This window comes from Engraulis encrasicolus, chromosome 4, assembly GCF_034702125.1.
Source record: "Engraulis encrasicolus isolate BLACKSEA-1 chromosome 4, IST_EnEncr_1.0, whole genome shotgun sequence".
Classification (NCBI taxonomy): domain Eukaryota; kingdom Metazoa; phylum Chordata; class Actinopteri; order Clupeiformes; family Engraulidae; genus Engraulis; species Engraulis encrasicolus.
In genome coordinates this window covers 44,970,367-44,990,366 of record NC_085860.1, presented here as the reverse complement: position 1 = coordinate 44,990,366, position 20,000 = coordinate 44,970,367, and the positions used below count along the sequence as shown (strand labels likewise).

Sequence of the window (20,000 nt, the reverse complement as noted above, 5' to 3'; positions counted from 1 at the left end):
AGAGAGAGAGAGAGAGAGAGAGAGAGAGAGAGAGAGAGAGGGAGAGAGAGCGAGAGAGAGAAAGAGAGAGGGGGCGACAGATATAGACAGAGAGTGAAAGTGTTTGTGAGTGTGTGTGTGTGTGTGTGTGTGTGGGGAGGGGGGGGGTGTTGAGATGAAGAGCTTAAAATCTCCACCAGCCTGTTCTCATTTGCATAATCTTTAAGGCATAGCCCCCAGCTCCAGTCACCCCACCGCCAACCCCCACCCGCACCGCCAGTTCCAAGACCCAACACCCACCACCCCGCCCCTCCTCACCGCAGCCCAACACCACCCACCACCCCACCCCACCCCAGCTCTCTATCTGTTTTCTGAGGTCACTGAACTGAAGTGGCTCTTCCTACTTGCACTATTTAATTGCTCAGCAAATACATCACCACCACCACCACCACCACCACCACTGTCACCCTCGTGGTGGCTTCCTCTCGTCAGAGATTTACTGCCCAGTCTACTACAGTAGTAGGTGGTAGTAGTACTACTACTACCAAAGAGAGTAGAGAGAGAGAGGTTCCATTGGCCCATTGTTTCCGGGTTCTATTATTGCAAGGGGGAGGGGGGAAATCCCCCTTTAGGCAGACCTAGGCAGACCTAAGGACTGTTCTATTCAATGCTAGGAGTATTATGACACGCCCCTTTAGGCAGAGCGGAACCTGGTCATGTTAGGTGCCCATAGCAACCTATTGCATTGGCATATCTCTATACTTAAAGAATCTCTGACTACTACTACCTCCAAGGACAGCGCCAGCCTCACAAGGAAACACAAGGAAACTCTCTCCAGTCAAGCACAGCCTTCCTTCAGTTGTTATTGCTATTCAAAATGGCTCAACGACTGTTTGCGTTGCACTTAAGCTCATGTAACCATCAAAGGGAAATCATTTGTCCTGGCTGGCTGGTAATCGTAGCTAGTGATAATGGCGTTCCTTAGCTGCATGGCAGGGGGTTGAATCCTACAGCGTGCATTTTTTTATGTCTATTGTGAAGAAACCAGGCATATGTAGGATAAATTCTAGGAGGAAGATGGTTTATGGGCTTTGTTTTGTTTTGTTTTTTTGTTTTTAAATTAAAGTATTTCTTGGGGGGCTGTACAAGCCTCTTGTTTTTTCCTCAGATAGGACATTGAAGTAGGTACAGGAGGTGAGTTGGGAGAGAGAGAGAGGGGGAAGGGCCGGCAAAGGGCCCGGGCCGGGAATCGAACCCGTGTCGGCCGCGTAGTAGACGAGTGCCCTACCATATCAGCCACGGTAGGGCCTGATGGGCTCGTTTTTATCCTTCATGTTTTGTAGGAGTGTCTTGTGTTGACATTCAGTTGTGGCATCTGTTTGATTCCTACACAGTGCTTTTTATGTTTTCATCCTATCGTGAAAAGACAAGACACACACAGGATACATTCTTGGGGAGGTGTCAGTGAGAAGGATAAATAACCTGTCCATATGGCAGCGGAGGGCATGGGGAGTACAATGTGTTTTGGGTTATGAGGCAGAAAGATATGAAACGCTGCATGACATCCTTGCTGTGTACTGTGTGTATTGCCCTTTGTGTGTGTGTGTGTGTGCGTGTGTGCTTGTGTGTGTGTGTGTGTGTGTGTGTGTGTGTGTGTGTGTGTGTGTGTGTGTGTGTGTGTGTGTGTGTGTGTGTGTGTGTGTGTGTGTGTGTGTGTGTGTGTGTGCGTGTGCGTGCGTGCGTGCGTGCGTGCGTGCGTGCGTGCGTGCGTGCGTGTGTGTGTGTGTGTGTGTGTGTGTGTGTGTGTGTGTGTGTGTGTGTGTGTGTGTGTAGCCCTGTGTGTGGGTAGGTGCACGTGTGTGTGTGCGTGGGTGGATGCCGGTGTGGGTGTGGGTGTGGGCTGTGTGTGCGCACGTGTGTCCCTGTGTTGTGAGTGTGTGCGGATGTGGGAGTACCCCTATGGGTGGATGTGGGAGTTCCACCTACGGGTGTGTGTGTGTGTGTGTGTGTGTGTGTGTGTGTGTGTGTGTGTGTGTGTGTGTGTGTGTGTGTGTGTGTGTGTGTGTGTGTGTGTGTGTGTGTGTGTGTGTGTGTGTTCCCTTGTTTGTGTGTGTGTGTAGTACATCCCTGTTCTGTTACTGTGTGTGGGTGTTAGTATCCTGTATGTGTGTGTGTGCGTGCGTGCGTGCCTGGGTGCCTGCGTGTGCGTGTGTGTGTGTGTGTGACGTGCCAAAAAGAAAACGTGTTAGCAGCTCAGCTCAGCAGCAATGGGGTTCCTAATCCAGCTGGGGGGATGACAGCTTGGCACTCCAACCCCTTCTCTCTAGCACAGAGACCAGTCTCTCTCTCTCTCTCTCTCTCTCTCTCTCTCTCTCTCTCTCTCTCTCTCTCTCTCTCTCTCTCTCTCTCTCTCTCTCTCTCTCTCTCTCTCTCTCTCTCAAAACTCCAACTTAGCTCAAGGATCATGGTAGAGACGAGTCAAAACAAAGAGACATGATGAAAAAATAACACGTAAGAGCCAAGGCCTATCAATCTGCCCTTCTATGACAGAATACCTACAAATATATACCCATCTCTCTCCCCAGGGAGAAAACAATGTCGTTTGGTCCGGTATGGTGGTGTTATCCATCTGATCTTCTAGTGTTTAAAAGCATAATCTACCTCATGCATAATCTTGCATGTCTGGGCTTCGGGATGATTAGGAAGGATTGAGGTCAAAAACCCATTAGAATCATAAAAATTAGTGCAGTGAAAAAAGCCCACCCCCATCTTTGGCTGTGCACTCACCAATCAAAATGACACATGAAGGTCACATGATAGGAGATGTTTGAATTGGACCAATGAGATTCTTGATCTGGACAATAAGCACCTAAAGGGGTTTCATTGGAGTGTAATTCACTCTGTCAGCTATGACAAATTCTTCTCCCGTTTGGAAATCCTGCATAATGGAGGAAAAAAGTGTTTTTTGTGTGTGTGTGTGTGTGTGTGTGTGTGTGTGTGTGTGTGTGTGTGTGTGTGTGTGTGTGTGTGTGTGTGTGTGTGTGTGTGTGTGTGTGTGTGTGTGTGTGTGTGTGTGTGTGTGTGTGTGTGTGTGTGTGTGTGTGTGTGCGCGCGCGCGCACCTGTGCATGTGTGTAGGATGATGTTTTTTCTTGTTGCTTACAGCTAGGATTGCTAACAACAGGGGATTTACATATTTTATTTTTAGGGGCGCAAAAATAACCCATCTCTGGTTCATCATCTTCCAGTCACTGAAAACAACATTAGACATCGCTGCCATGCTTATCCTGAATGTAGACAGGAAGTGCAATATTTGAACACTGCTGAAATGAGTTTGCTTTTACAGCAGATAGAAGATAATCTCGCATCTCATTTATTGTTATCCTTTTTTGCCCATGCCAAATAAGCCTAAGTAGTTTTTATAGTTTGCCAACAGAGAATGACAAAGTTGCAAAAGATTAGAGCACTTGAGTTGGAAAAAAAAAGAGGAAAAAAGACAAAATTAAGCTCGGACAAAATCGATTCAGTCAAATCAACAAAGAACAAAAGCCGTTAGTGGATGGCTGTTTACCCCTGTTATTTGGATGAGGAGGCCATTTGGCAGCCTTGGCCCCCATCAGCCCCGGCCCCCAGCCCTGTGGATTGGAGATCTGTCTAATCTCCTCCACCAAGCTGACCCAAACAGGAAAAAAGGGCCTCTTATAGTCTTTGCTTGGGCTTTTTTTTGAAGACTGGCTCTATTGGTTTTCTGAAAGAATGGCATTGTCTGGGAGATAATGCCCACAGCTGGCCCTGCCTGCCTGGCCCACTCTGCTCAGCCCTGCCTGGCCCAGGAAGACTGAAGGCGGCTGGTCTGGAAGGGAGGACGGTTGTAGGCCTGGATGGGCTTCTTCTGCAGTGGTGGTGGTGGCGACTCTATTTGGAGAGCTTCACTGATAACCCCTTCAGGACCCTCTGGTGTGAAGGGCAGTGGATCCCAGCCAGCCTGCCAGCCAGCCAGGGGAGGGAGTGGAGTGAAGGAGAGAGGAGTGAGGAGGGGACAGGGAGAGGAGGGAGGGAAGGATGCAGCCTGGAGCAACTCAGCCTTTGCCTGTGGAAGGGCATCCTCTGACAGTCTTGAGCTTAGGTGTTAAGAAGCATGTGGGCTGTCTGCCAAATGAATTCTGACTTTTGTGACTCTGTCTCTGTTTTTTGGTCTTTGTCTCTCACTTTCTCTCTCCATCTCTCTTTTCTGTCTTTTCCTCTCACTCTCAGTCCCCGTTGAGCTACCTCTTGGTTTGGTAGCTGTCCCTCTCTGCATCTCAGTTCAAATTCAAAACTGTTTCATTGGCATGACACAGGCAGTTTGTATTGCCAAAGCATAATATAAGTACAGAACAAGTCTCTCTCTCTCTCTCTCTCTCTCTCTCTCTCTCTCTCTCTCTCTCTCTCTCTTCCTTTTCCCTCTGTCTCTCTGTCCTTCTCTCCCTCTCTCTCTCTCTCTCAAGTCAAGTCAAGTCAAGTCAAGTTTATTGTCAATTTCTTTACATGCACTGGTCATACAAAGAATTTGAAATTGCGTTTCTTGCTCTCCCATGCAGACATAGACTAATCTAGGTAAGGACATAGACAGTATAGACATACTCTCTCTCTCTCTCTCTCTCTCTCTCTCTCTCCATCTCTCTCTCTTTCTCTGTCTCTCTCACTCCTCTCTTCTCTTGTCTCTTCTTGTTTGTTTTGATAACTATTAATATTTCAGTCAAAGCCTTTTCTGTCTCTGCCAGGGCATTGGAAAAGGTCTCACTGCCGTGTGTTTTCAGGTTCTTTTCACACTTGTTTTATGTGTGGTGCAGTTAGGAATTAGCCAAATCTAATTATGTGCGGGGTTTCAATGATGTCTCGGGCCATTTGTACTGTGAAAAGGTAATCTTGCTCATAGTTTCATTTTTGGCGCTGTTTGTCAAACACAAATGGAGCCATCAGTCCTCCATAAAATAATTTATTTTCCTTTTTTTCTGTCGGCGAGGGCCTTTTACTCCAAATTAAACTGAGGGGAAGGGCAGACCGGGTGTTTTGATTAAATGTAATTGATTTTGCTAGGGGAAGTAGAGAGAGAGAGAGATGGAGAGAGATGGAGAGAGAGAGAGAGAGAGAGAGAGAGAGAGAGAGGGAGAGAGAGAGATGGAGGGAGAAAGGGATGGAGAGAGAGGAATGGAGGGCGGTCATGACTGAGAAAGAAGAGAGCTGGGAGAGATAGACTGAGTGAGGAAGAATGAGCCATGCCACATTTCCACAGCCAGAGGACTTGTTATCTTATTGTAGGACTGCGCACAGTTTTGCCAGCACAATGGCTCTGTGATATAAATGTATTTATCGATCTGGAGGGACAAAAGCTTGTTGGATGCCTGTCTCTGAGGCAATTAATGAAACACCAAGCAACCTCAGGGTCAGCTGTAAAAGAAACAGCAAGCAGAGTGTAAATTGGTTTTCGTGGTGTGCTTATTTTTCAATACTGTTGCATCAGATGAATCAGATGATTGTTTGGAGGCATTGAGGCTATGTCTCATTTGTTGTTTTCCTAATAGATTTTCCCCTCTTCTGTTTATGCATGCTGGAGCCATCCATCCATCCAAAGCCCTGCACCACATGAGTTATTAAACACATATAGCATATTCACCTTATATTGGGCACGGGTCAGCAGTCACTTCAATGGGTGTGTGTTGTGTGGGCGTCCCTCTGTGTTGGTTGCCATGGATACGTGACAACGAGTCCATTCGGAGGCAAGAACCCCTAATGGACGTGTCTGTGAGGTTGACTGGCTCTGGGGAGGGAGAGGAGGAGAGGGGAGGGGAGGGGAGGGCAGAGAGGGAGGGAAGAGGGCCCTCTTTTTCATGTACACAATGAGTCATGACGGAGCTCCCCTTTGAGTCGGATGGATCCATTTGTTACTCTGGGGCAAACCGTGACAGTTACCTTGGTCACAACAGCAGCACCCTCCCAGATAGACCCCTCTACACCCCCCCATCCCATCTTCCCTCCCATCCCCAATCTCTTCAACCCATCACTATCTATTCTACCCCCTACCCAAGTGAGGTCAGAATTTAGACTTTTTCAGCAATGATCTGCTTAGGGAGATCAAGACAGACACCCCCCACCCCATCATCCACCTTACCACCCACAACCACCCTCAACCCAGCACTATCTACCCCCTACCCAAGACAAAATACAGACCAAAAAACTTTTCAGCAATGATCCGTCTACGCAGATCAAGACAGACACTCCTCCTCACCCAATCATCCACCCTCCCACCCCGTCATCCACCCTCCCACCCCAACCATTTTCACCCGCTCACTATCCCACCCCCTATCCAAGTGAGGACAACATATTAGAGACCAAATAAACTTCTCAGGGTGATGATCTGTCTACCCAGCGCATGTCAGACTTTGCGGATCATCTTCTTCTCTGCTGTGGTGGCCCCTGCTCAGAGGTTAAGGCTGAACAGATGTGACAGCATGTGCTGATGTTGTCCTCGCTCCTGATAGAACAAGGAAATCCTTGGTGACTCTTTCCTTCGGCCTGGGCCGGTCGGCTGGCTGGTCTGCAAAAGCTGTGTGGCTCCCTCCTTAGAACAAAGCCACTCAGTGTCACTTCATTTTCTCATCTCTTTCTCATCATCACAGCGTGCATGCTCATACAATGACAGAGCCCAATGCAAATAGCCCCAAACGGGATGCCAATTGCAAGCACTGCGGTGGGCGGAGGATGAGGATCAAGCTATCTGCCGGAAGTCTATGCCCGCTAATTTTCACTCCCACGCCGTCCTGTGAAAAAGATATGAGAAAGGTTTCAGAGGGGAAGATAGTATCCATGCATGCCAGCAGCGGTCATATGTTGGTCTCGGGAACAATTATGAAATTCCTTTTTTTTAATGTGGAATCTGGGCATTTAATCTCATCAGATAAAGGAGCAATCATCATTCAGGGAGATTACTCTTTCGTTTCATCCCCGGCACTCTCACCAATCCCCATCCCACCACTCACCAATCCCCCCCTTTACTTTTCTGATGCACTGGGTGGGTGAACAACAAAACTCAGTAAATCCCCCGTTTGACTCTCATCCTTGCTCAGCCAGGGTGCACATCACAATGGGCACATGTCTGTATTTTGTCAGTGCCTGGATGAGAAGCCAGCTTTGTTGGCCAATTAATGCAATGGTTTTGAGTGAGGTATGCTGTCTGTACTTTTAATGTATAGACATTCAGCCGTTTACATCTGTGGTGGTCAGTGCACCGTGTGTGATGATGTTTGGTGGTATAGAATACAGTAGCTGACAGCCAATTAATTGCTTTGTGAACTGCCTTGTCATAAAGTAAAGAAACAGAACTTCTTCAAACCACCCTCAATCCTTTTTATATGCCTTTACCATGCACTGTCAAGCGAGCCGGAAGCGTTGTGACATCTACCTAGTTAGGCAAGCAGAAATATATAGGCACATCTTGTTTCAATGCTCTAGAATAGATGGTGCCTTTTTAATAATAAGTAGCGTTGTTATTGGAAGGAGACACAGACGCAAGAGATACCATTTTCTTTTTAACATTACTGCCTCCTTTTACATGAGTCTATATAGCCTTGTTTCTTGGCTGCCCTTCAGTGTCTATTCACTGTATCCTTCCCTTGCCAAGTATGTTATCATCAAAGCTGGTCCTGTTTCCATTTATATCTCGTTTTTTCCTTCAGTAGATCAAACAACGGTGGTTGTTTGTTGTTGGCAGTCTTTCTCAACTGTCTTGCAAAAAAGATTTTCTCGATATACAATATATGCCACTGAAGCCGATTCTATTATAACAGCAGTAAAATAGAGGTGGTCCACACCCCTGCTAGGGTAACTGGAGATGCTCTTGTGTGCCTGAAACACGACCTCCTTGTACTACGGATCTGACAAGTAGCATTTGTGTTGGCTGTCTGTGCTTAAGACCTGTTCTATTTTCTGCTGAACAAACAGGCTGCCTGTGTGAGTTACAGCACCAGAGTTGAACATTACCGATGGTTTCAATCTTCAACTATGCTTAATATGCTGTGGAATGGAAAGCAGTCAGTTGTAGAGTGTCCTTTTCAGTTTGATTCCCACTGTCAAGTATCCTCTTTCCAGTCTAGTTCCATGACTCTTGTGTCTGTCATGTCAGTGCTTAACTGTCCTTCTGTGTGGATTTTTTGGTGTGTATATATGCAAACAGATGACTTCATCACCAACATCGACAACTCTACCAGTTTAACAGGTGCATGTTCAACTGAACTAGCTCTGACCTCCAGATTGGATTCTCCATGGTCCAAAAATCCAATTAAGTCTTTGGCGCCTGCAGTCAGACTTGTCAGAATTACTCATTCCCACGTATCCAAAAAACGCTGCTCCTGGGAGAGGCTGATAAATCTGAGACCTTAATCTCACACAACTCCACTGGTGACACATAAACTCAACTGAATGACAGCTGTGGATGTACGCTGTCTTTAAGTACGCTGTCTTTCAGGTTATTTACGTTCGGGTTTTACGAGTAACAGTACCTGGAGTTAAGTGGGGATAGGGGCCGTGCTCTACATATGGCACTTCAGCCTTAGATAAAGGTGTAGCGAGACCATACAGATAAGGAAGGGATGCAAAAATCAGACGGATAACTATTAGGTCAAACCTTTGCCACTTTTTACCCATTATCAGAATTCGCTGAACCACTAGGTTCCTCATGACCATGGCTCAGCACTATAGATCACTGCTTACACCACAGTGACCACCCACCGTAGTGATAGCCTCGATGCGAACTTAGGCATGAGGTTAGGTTAACTATTTGAAAATGTGTATCTGCCGAGAGCAGAGCACTAAACATTCAAATGAGGCCATAAAGATGTTGCGTAGAAAATGAAGTGTGTGTGTGTGTGTGTGCGTGCGTGCGTGCGTGCGTGCGTGCGTGCGTGCGTGCGTGCGTGCGTGCGTGCGTGCGTGCGTGCGTGCATGCGTGTTGTTTTATGTGATAGTATGCATCCAGGCTAATAGGGTTGAGCACAATCTATAATTGATCTGTATGATGAAAAAACACATTTCCATTTTTATATCCCAAGTTTTTATGATGCGGGCCACCGCACATTCCCATTCACCAAACAGGTGACACATTAGCATTCGTCATAAAAAGCTGCTGTTTCGTTCGAGAAAACTTTCCAGTCAGATGTCCAGTGGGGCAACTCGGAGTCACACAGTAGTCATACCAGTAGTCACATTGACGCACGTACGCACGCATGCACGCACACACACACACACACACACACACACACACACACACACACACACACACACACACACACACACACACACACACACACACACACACACACACACACACACGCACACATGCACAGCTTTCCTAACAGTGTGTGTAGCTATCCATGGAGGGTCTGTGTCGGTGGCGCTGGCAGGGCCGACCTTTGCTGCCCTTTTTGGACGGGTGCAGACATTCTCTCCCACTGCTCGGGCCCTGATATTAACCCCCCTGCCCACTCCTCACTTCCTGCCTCCCTTCAGAACTCTGGGCCTGGTGTCTTTGGCCCCGCGCCTCGAACCGCCAGGGGCTACCTACGGACATTTCAAAGTTGCCACCACACTCAGACAACTGAACACATACACGTAGGCACATTCGCGCGTGCACTCTCTCTCTCTCTCTCTCTCTGTCACACATTTTCTCTCTGTCTCTGACAGTCTCTTCCCATGCAATGTCTCATACGCCGGAACCTTCTTTGAAGTGCTTGAAAAGGATTACAGGGGGAGTGGGGAAGAGTGCTGCCAGCAGAAGTAGGCTCCTTGTTTTTCGGCTTCTTGCTTTGGGCTGTGAGCGTTTTTGGCAGAGTGCACAGGAGCGTGACCGATGGAATTTGTGGTCTATGAATGTGTCTTGTTCTCTCCATTTACCATTTTTGAAAGATGTATATTTTTTTGGAATCCATCCTTCATCGAATCTCGTGGTGCATTTGTCATACACAGTATGTGTAGGCCAGTTCTGCAGAATAATTCCTTCTCAGTGCATTTCTACCTTGAAACCCTAGTGCCTGCTTCTACAGTGTTATATCCCATCTGTTCACTCCCAAATACATCACCCGAGCACCACAGGTGGCCCCTTACCTTTTTTGTTGTGCTAACATCTTTATGGAGTGTGGCACTAGGACTAGGCTAGTTTATGGACTTTCATTTCCCACCCTCTGCGATTTTTTACGGCAGTAAAAAAAAAAAGTAAATGTTAACCAAACGTTCACTTTCCTTTTGAATTGCATTTTTTTGGAGGCCGTTTCTCAGCAGGAGTTGGCCTTTTACGGAGGTCTAAGAAGCAAGAGCTAGCCTGACTGAGTGGGATGTAAGGGTCACTGGCTGGCGGGGGGTGCTGTTGGTGAGGTTAGTAGGTTGCAGGGGGTGGAAAGATGTGTCTGGGTGGAAAGTATTGGGAGCAGAGAGTTTAGGCCTGGGGGCTTTTGACAGAAGGGGATGGTCTGAAAAGGTCTCTGTGACCAGGATACAGCTCACCTCTTAGGACGGCATGCTGACGCGCTTCTAAAATATGTCGTCGCCTTTGATTATGTGGACAAAGCAACGGCAGGGTGCATGGAACTACATCCTGAAGAAAAGAATTCTGCTCCGGCAGAATGAAGAAAAAGAAATACCTGTCTGTTGAAAGGCTGGTCTTTTCATGTAGTGTAATTGCCTCAAATATTTTGCGTAACTGAAAAGAAAATTGTGAAATGTGAAAAAATGACACCATGAAAATATAAAATGTTCCTGAAATATGTAATTTCATCTTTCTTCTGTCACAGAGTGTGTTTTTTTCTTCTTCAGGAAAGTAGCTTGTGTTTTTTTGTGTGGTGCTGTGATTTGTATTGGTGCACAGGGGCAAGTGGCACCACTGCTCCGTCAGGTGTTAGAGGTCCTCTGAGAGCTCTCAGGCCCTCGCCTCGCCTCGCCTCATGATTTGTCCTCTGCTCCCTGCAATCCTCCTTTTCCCTGACCCCATTATGAGCCTGTGTCCCCTAGGGCTGTGCCCAGGTTCAGGTGGTAGACGGGGAGAGAAAAGGTGTATTTGCACTTTCCGATCTCCGGCTTCTCCTGTTAATGGAGAAGGTGATGTGTCTGAGAATTACATGGAGCAATGAAGGGGAGCTGCCAGGGAAATGGCCCCAGTCATGAGGGCCCATCTCCGGGTGTGCTGGGTGAAGCCTTCCCCCCTACTCTTTGGTTTGACTAATGGTGCTTGAAAAAACTGGCTGTGTGTATCCAGATGAGTAAGAGGAAGTTTCAAATTCATCGCTCTTATTCAGCCGCAGATCTCATGAAGAAGAGAGCAGACATGCTGATGGATAAAAAGAACATCTTCATTGCGTGTGTAGTGAAGGGAGCATCCGCGAGTTCTAGCTTCGCACTGTCAGAGTTTGTACTTTTCCTTTTCTCTCAACTGTCTCCAGACGTCGGCATCTGGAGGTGTGAGAAGCAGCAATGGCATACTTAGTGGCAGCACAGAACACCCAAACAATCTCCTGTTTCCATTTTTTCTCCCCTTTTTCGTTATACTAGAAAGGCTTTTTGGCAGCGGAGGTTGACACATGACACGTCAGGTCTGGTAGGAGAGGAGTGTCCTAGATGTTGAAGTGACGGCCTCGCCCACATGAAAAAGCCCTTCTTTGAACTCATTTGCCACTGTGACGGAGATCTATTCATGTCCCCATCTAGTGTGACACCCTCGCCTGATTCATAAAGTCATGGAATTCAGAGGCATGGAGTGAGTGAGTGGGTGGGAGAAAGAATTCCTTTTTTTCCCCTCTCGGAGCACATCAGAAAAGGTTTCTCTCTCGACATTTGAGAGAGGGTTTTGATTGACATGGCTGTGCCTCTTCCCGCTGGCATCAGGAGAACAGAGCGATGAAAAGTCTTTAGCATAACACTAGGCAACTGCATGCCTGACTCACTGTTTTGTCCTAAAATTAGCCCCAAATGGAGATAGTCTGACATCCGCCAGATTGGTTTCTACAGATATAAAAATAGCACACACCTAAACAGTCTGGCCATTAAACTACAAAATTAATATATCTCTGTCAGTGCATTCCTCGTGTCCCTTTGTGTCACACGGGGCTATTCTTAAAGGGCTTCTGATGGATACTTTGTCACTTGGAGGTGTCCGTCAGCAGTGATCTGTATTTGAAAGTGATACGAGATCCTCTGGATGTGCGTTGTAGTATATTGGTGGTTATATCGACTGAGGAGCATTTCATTACCCAGTGTCATCAGCTGCTTTCCCTCCAGAGGAGGAAGTGATCAATGAGGCTTCCATAAAATCAGCCGCCTGTCCGTCACTCAAAGATCTGGGCTGCGTTTTCATCTCCTCTCATTTAGTATGATCCTCCAGAAGCTGCTTAGCTCATTAGCAAGCAACCATTGGGGACAGTTAAGTGGCTTAAGTCATGACACTACTGTCGTCTGATCATCCCTCTTCAGTGTGTTGCTATCAGTGAAAGGCACAGACTTAAAAGTATTTCAACTTTATTTTCCTCATAATAATGTAATATTGTGACAGAAAAATCTCAGTTTGGTACTCGGTTTCAGACATGCCATTTATACAGTCTCTGTTAGCGGCAACTCTCTGTTTTGTGTCGTACCTCTGTTGGTAAATTAATTCCCGCTTGTCTACCAGCCTGTTAAAGCTGTTCAGTGAGCCATCTGTGCAATTTTAATCATCATTGGAAAAAAAAACCCTCCTCCGTGGCACCTCTCCCTTTCCTGCAAAACAATTTCCTCCACAGCCATGTCAACTCCACTGAAGTAACGTTGTCCCTTAAAAAGTGATGCATGCATAAGAAGTAGCTTCATGGCCAGTCTCTCGGTTGGTTGTTTGGTGGGTTGTTTCGGGCCCCTGAATAGAGGCTATAGGGGCCTGCTGGGATCAGACAGCGGTGGCTTCCATTGTGCTCCAGGGGACACAGGCAGGGGACACAGGCCTCAGGCTCTGGGGGAGTGGAGTGGAGTGGAGTGGAGTGGAGCAGGGACAGGGTTGGAAGCATTCAGGGAACCTTTTTTTGCCATGACCATCCCCAAAAAAAACCAAACCGCCTATTCCATCCCATTTCATTCCATTCCATTCTATTTTATTCACCTAGCTGCCCATCCACCCACCCTTCCAAACAACCCACTCCACCCGCCCTCCCCAAGTCACGGTCAAAGTCGTGCCCTGCCTCCTAGGCTTTGCCTATTCACCGCCTCTGGGGACAATGCATTTTTTCCATGCCATAAAGCAGAAGCCTCTCCATGGCACCACAAAGCAGCCTCGGCACTGGAACGTGTTTACCATGAGAAAGGAGACCTCTGGGGCATGCCCTGCCTGATTTGCCTGCCTTCCTGCCTTCCTTTGGCCCCCGTGGGACTTTTACATTTATTTATTATTTATTTATTTGCGACTTTCAACGATGTTGCTGGCTGCATGCATGCATGCTGGGATTGGTCCCCTCCCTCTCGTAGGTATTATGTTGCGCCCCCCCTCCCTCTCCTCCTCCCTCCGCTCCACTCCGCCCATTGGGCCATGTCGACAGGTGTATTGTGTTCCCCACCCTCTCCCTTCTCCGTGTCCCCAGCCCATTGTGTAGCACAGGAAGTGGGCCAGCTATGTGCTGAGCCGTAGCTTTCTGCTAAAGCCCAGCCAGTCAGGAAGTGCTCTGAACGTGTCGTCCGCCCCAATATTACAGTCGGATGGGCTAAGCACCACGGCACCATCCCTGCTGTACGTCACCTTGCATGTACTGTCACCCTGCACCCTCCCCTGGCCGTCCCCACTGAGGTGTGTGTGTTGCGGCCTGGTGGCTGGAGGTTTTGGTGGGGTGCAGCGAGCACAATAGATGTACACTGAGGCCGGATCACTGTGAATTTCACACCACACACAAGCCACGGTCCTCAGTCAGAGGGATTAAGCGCCGCTGTGCTCTGCTGCAGCAGCGGCCGGGTCGGGCTGTCACGCAGTAAATAAACTCGCATTCCGCAAAGGCCATTACTTTTCTTTCTTTCCACCCTCCTCCCTCCCTGCCTCTCTCACTCCCCCCTTTATCTAACTGCATAACTGATGTTGTGGCAGCGCAGCGAGGAGGAAGAATGCAGGGCCAGCAACTCTTCGACAGAGGCACCGATTGGCGTCTTTCGCTTTTCATTTGTCACAGAGACAGGTGCTCAATGGAGGGCACTTTGGACAGACTGGCCTCAAGAGTAAACCAACATTTACCAAAGTCCTCCATCCCGAGCCGGTCTGAGAGTCCAAGCACACAAAGGGGCAAATGTTAAACTATTTTGACAAAGACATTTCAAACATTTCAAAGGAGCCCCTGTCAACAACGTTAATTATGACGGGGTACCAAAAGATTAGTTTGTTATTGTGTCACAAGTATCTGCCATCGTCTTGTCTTGACATGATTGGTGTAATTTAATGTGGCTTTGCGTCGGCAGAGCTTCTTGCCATCTGCTTGATGTATTCATCACAGCTTAATCCCAAGCCAGCTACGACCACGACAAGCATCACAAACAATCTTGATTAGTGGTTGTTTATACAAAGGCTTTGGGGGTCACTCTGGCGGAGCCCTTATCTGCTAATTGATCAAGTCAAGAGGAGGGGAGCCGAGTGCATTGCAGTGCAGTCTGGGTACTGGCTCCTTTAAGACCCATCTCCCTATTGGTTCCCGTCTGGTGGGTCAATCGTTCAGGAAGTTGGGTCATTAGTTTGTTCGTTTCTAGCCGTCCACTTCCAATTTTGATTGCTATTCAGCAGGCAGACACATCGTGGGACGTGGCCCATTTGCTGCCCTCGGCTTCTCGGATTATCAGGCTTGACAGGAGTCCTTCGAGAGTCTTGAAGGTTTGTTTTTTTTCTTTGCCGTTATTCATGCAACCTCTCACCCCCTCCTCCACATCTGTCTGCTGTGAGACAGAGTAGAGGTGAGATGGTCACTCTGTGGTCACCAGTCTCACTGGCTGATGGGAATAGCCCATTGTTCTGTTGTTCTGACAGTGAGTAAAGTAGCTGCACCAAAGCTGGACTGTTGTTACAAACAAATATTTGTGTTTTTTTATTGGATGCACAAGTATGTGACTATGCTTGTATGATGTTCTACATTGCAAGTGCAGGTCAGTTTAGAGTTTTATTCTCTGGACATGATGTCCCACTGACCTCTGAATACTTTCATATCATCTCATATCATTTCATCATTTCATTTCATACCAAGGAAGTCAGGGGGATGATGGCTCTCTTAAAACAGAGTATTTGGTGGGTTCCCTTAAAGCGATGGTTCGGAGTAGAATCACCCTAATGCCATTTGAACCGTGACACCCATCCACCTTTACACCCGAAGTGTTTTCTGCCGCAGACTTACATCAACAGAGTTGCCGTGTTATTCGATGTTTATTCCGGTTAGCTTGACTCAAGCGCATATGGATACTGGGCACCGTCTCCAAACTTTCCCCACAAAAATAACATGTCATTACACCAAACTTCTGCAGTAGCACAAATATGGTCTGTACTCACGAAACGAAGCATTTGGAAGTTTGGAAATAGTCCAGGAGTTTAGTATTATCAACACAAGCTGAATAGCTTCTCTGCTGCTAAAGCTGTGCCAACGTTACTTCCGTCATATGAGACAAGCCCGTAAAAGTCTTCAACAAACTTCCAGACGAGAGTGTTAAAAAAGTTTTCACTGAATTGTGATTAAGGGTTATATTTTCAAGGCAATACTTAAAAGATATTTCAAATCTTACCTACTATCAATTAGACAAGGATTTTCGTTATCAATACTGATGCTGAATTCACTTTTCATTGTGCACATTATGAGCTTCGTTGAGGACTCTTACATGCTTGTCTTAGATGACGGAAGTAACGTTGGCGCAGCTTTAGCAGCAGAGAAGCTATTCGGCTTGTGTTGATGATAATAAACTCCTGGACTATTTCCAAACTTCCAAATGCTTCGTTTCGTGAGTACAGACCATATTTGTGCTACTGCAGAAGTTTGGTGTCATGACATGTTATTTTTGTGGGGAAAGTTTGGAGACGGTGCCCAGTATCCATATGCGCTTGAGTCAAGCTAACCGGAATAAACATCGAATAACACGGCAACTCTGTTGATGTAAGCCTGCGGCAGAAAACACTTCGGGTGTAAAGGTGGATGGGTGTCACGGTTCAAATGGCATTAGGGTGATTCTACTCCGAACCATCGCTTTAAGTGAGTCATACTACAATGATGAGACACTCAGGGGTTGCTGAATGGTTGCCTGGTGGATGTTTGATGGTTGCCTGATGGGACCCCAGCTCTCCCCTGTTCCATCTCAGTGCCCGCGCTGGACACACCTGAGGGGATCTGAAATGAGATTGGCTGGCGTTGCTAATGCACCATGAGGGGTTGCCAGACTAGCGTACAGGGGGGGGGGGGGGGGGGGGGGGGGGGGTCTTAATGCCCTCAGCTGTGGCTAATGTGTTGCGTTGCCAGATGGTGTGAAGTGGGTGAAGCAGGTCAAAGACCTGTGGGGCCACTAAACATTACAATCCTGGAAGGGTTTTCACTTTTTGTATTGTCTGTTGGTTGTTGGTACGGTATGTAGACGTGTGTGTGTTAATGAGCTCTATATAAATTGCTATATCTGGTCAAAAAATGTCAAAAGTGTTCGCTTCCAAAATTCTTTTCTTACACCTGATTCCTAAATGCTGTGGTGCATTTGTTGGTATTCTGTTAATCAATGTGTAATTGCAATAGTGTAGTGGTTTTAAAAAGAGATGAAGGTGCCATTGAACAATATACATGCGGTCTGTAGCAGTAAAAAGTGCAAATTTTAACATCTGCTCTTACTATAAAATAGCGGGCAAATACTCTTTTGTGAGTAAATGAGTTCCATAAACAGTGGTTCCCTACACTTCTGGACACTTGCATTGCTCATACTGTAAGTAAGTAGTGGTTTATTTATTATTTTTATCTATTATTTATTTTATTGATTTCATCATATTTTTTATGTTTAATGACACATGCATTCATAAACCACATTCCCTAATCTGGAAAAACGTGCCTGTTCCACACATATTTTGTATCAGTAGTAGCAAAATCCATGCATAATTATTTTCCAGAGACCATTTTTTGTGAAGTGGCAACCTAGTTGATTATACATATTTTTTAGGACTAGACTAATTGTAGGAGGCCCTAGAGATATGCCAACAACCACCAACCCACCCACCCACACACACACACACACACACACACACACACACACACACACACACACACACACACACACACACACACACACACACACACACACACACACACACACACACACAGACACGCAGGGCCGCTGACAGCTTTGGCTGGGCCCAGGACAAAGTCATCTGAAATGGCCCCCGGCCCAATAATATACAATGTAATGAGAACCCATTTTTGGGCCCCGTGTCTCCCTGGGCCCGGGACAGACCCCTTTGTCCCCCTTTCAGCTTCCCTGCACTCTCTCTCTCTCTCTCTCTCTCTCTCTCTCTCTCTCTCTCTCTCTCTCTCTCTCTCTCTCTCTCTCTCTCTCTCTCTCTCTCTCTCTCTCTCTCTACCCCACTTCCCTCCCACACACACTTTTTACTCCCACACAACCATTAAGATTTGAGAGGGATGGTTCCATTGACCCACTCAGTGTGTGATTCTGCCCAGAGCTAACTCCATGGCGCACCAATAAAAAGCATCTCTGTTGAAGAGCGGGAGACCCCATTTCAGATCAGCCACCCTCTATGATGTCTGGCCTACAGGAGGTAGTAAAAAAAAACTTTGCATCCTCTGCATCTCCGCTCTCTCTCTCTCTCTCTCTCTCTCTCTCTCTCTCTCTCTCTCTCTCTCTCTCTCTCTCTCTCTCTCTCTCTCTCTCTCTCTCTCTCTCTCTCTCTCTCTCTCTAATGGGCTTTCCCCCCATCTGCATCCCCATCCCCGCCACTGTCCACCACTGTGCTTCCAGGCCTCTGTTTGGTCGAGCCATGCCACAGTAAATGAATTCTAGCTCTAGCCCGCTCGCACATATTCTGTAAATGGAAAAGTCTGCAGCCCCTAGTGTGCCTCAGCTCTGATCAATATTAGCCTACTGCCATCTACTTAAACAAACAACACACATACCCACGTATAGTGATACGGGGAGAGAGAGAGAGAGAGAGAGAGAGAGAGAGAGAGAGAGAGAGAGAGAGAGAGAGAGAGAGAGAGAGAGAGAGAGAGAGAGAGGAAGATACAGAGAGAGATACAGAGAGAGATACAGAGAGAGATTCACTAACATGCACCAAAAGCAATTGGTACCTCAAGACAGACAGGGAGAAAATCTGTTGACAGACTCTAATCATGCTAAATGTGCCACTGAGGAGAGAGGAGCCAGCACAGCCTGAGATGATTTAGCTTAGTGAGGACTGTCTAAACACAGGCACGCACGCACACACACACACACACACACACACACACACACACACACACACACACACACACACACACACACACACACACACACACACACACACACACACACACACACACACACACATACACACACACACACACACACACACGCACGCATGCACACACATACACACACTGACACACACATCCCGACTGGCTGGTACTGTGGGGTCTGCTTGAGTGCCCAGGTTCCTGTGAGAGGGGTGGAGATGCTGGAAGGGCTGTGAGGCAGAGAGAGAGAGAGAGAGAGAGAGAGAGAGAGAGAGAGAGAGAGAGAGAGAGAGAGAGAGAGAGAGAGAGGCTGGGAGGCAGCAATTAAAATAGAGCTGAAGCCGCGCTCAGCTCCGCTTGTTAGCAGGAGCCCGGCCCCGCTCCTCCAGCCGAAACAGAGATGGCTCCTCTCCCCCATCGGCAACAAAGAGATGCGGGGAAAGATGAAAGCCTTTGCTCACCACACACATATTGTGAGCATACCGCAAAGACACACACACAAACACACATCCATACATGCACACATGTGTACACGGCCCCACATGAACACATGCATCAACATGCTCGCACGCACGCATTGACTCGCACGCACGCACGCACTCACGCACGCACGCACGCACGCACGCACACACACACACACACACACACACACACAAACACACACACACACGCACACGCACACACACACAAAGTCAGTAGCCAGATCACTAAACATCCAGGGTGGCTGGTTACTGTGACAAGGCGATTGCAGAGGGGTGGTAGTGACTAGCGAGAATTCTGGGAAAATTGAATCATATTCAGGCATTGGCTAATAATAGAACAGCTTGATGTTGTGCCTCCTGCAAGTCCTTGCCAGTAAAGCGTGCATGGCAGTGGCGCAGTTGGGGACTGTGATAGAATATAATGACTCTTCTTCTTGGCATCCTCCTCCTCCTCCTCCCTCCTTATCTTCCTCCTCCTCCTCTTCCTCCTCCTTTTTCTCCTCAGGAGGCTTCCCGTCGGAGATATTTCTTCATCGCGCTGATAGTGCACCTGTGGAAACCCTCCCCTCCCCCTCCCCCTTATCTTTTTATTTCTCCTCAATGGGTGTCCTGTTAGAGAAATGTGCTGTATGTTATCACATTGATAATATGGAAGACTAGGAAGACGGCCTACAGTAAGCAGTAGGATAAGATAGAATTTTTAAATCTCCTCCTCCTCCTCTTCCTCACATTCATTCCCCTCTGTCAGCTCCATGTTGAAGATATTTTCTCTATCACTCTGATAATACACCTATGGAAAAGGGATGCAAACTTCTCTGTGATAGTGGAGTGGTGGCTGTGAGAGACTATAATGACTTGTTTCCTTGTCTCCCCCTTCTCCTGCCTCCTCCTCAGTAGAGCTGTGTGGTTGGAGAGATGGATAACATAGAAAAACTGCTGAAAATGTGCAGTAGGCTGTGATTCAGACTGATATTTTATACAGTATGAAGCTTGTACTGCACACTTGCGTTGCCAGTAAGCGCACATGACAGAGGCAGTGTAGTGGAGGCTGTGATAGGATGTAATGA

At 47.3% G+C, this 20,000-nt stretch overlaps 1 protein-coding gene across 1 annotated transcript in view; it reads left to right on the top strand.

Moving 5' to 3' along the window:
* LOC134447829 (neuronal cell adhesion molecule-like) overlaps positions 1–20,000 on the top strand; it is a 108,892-nt gene that overhangs the window by 10,027 nt on the left and 78,865 nt on the right. The window lies entirely within an intron of this gene.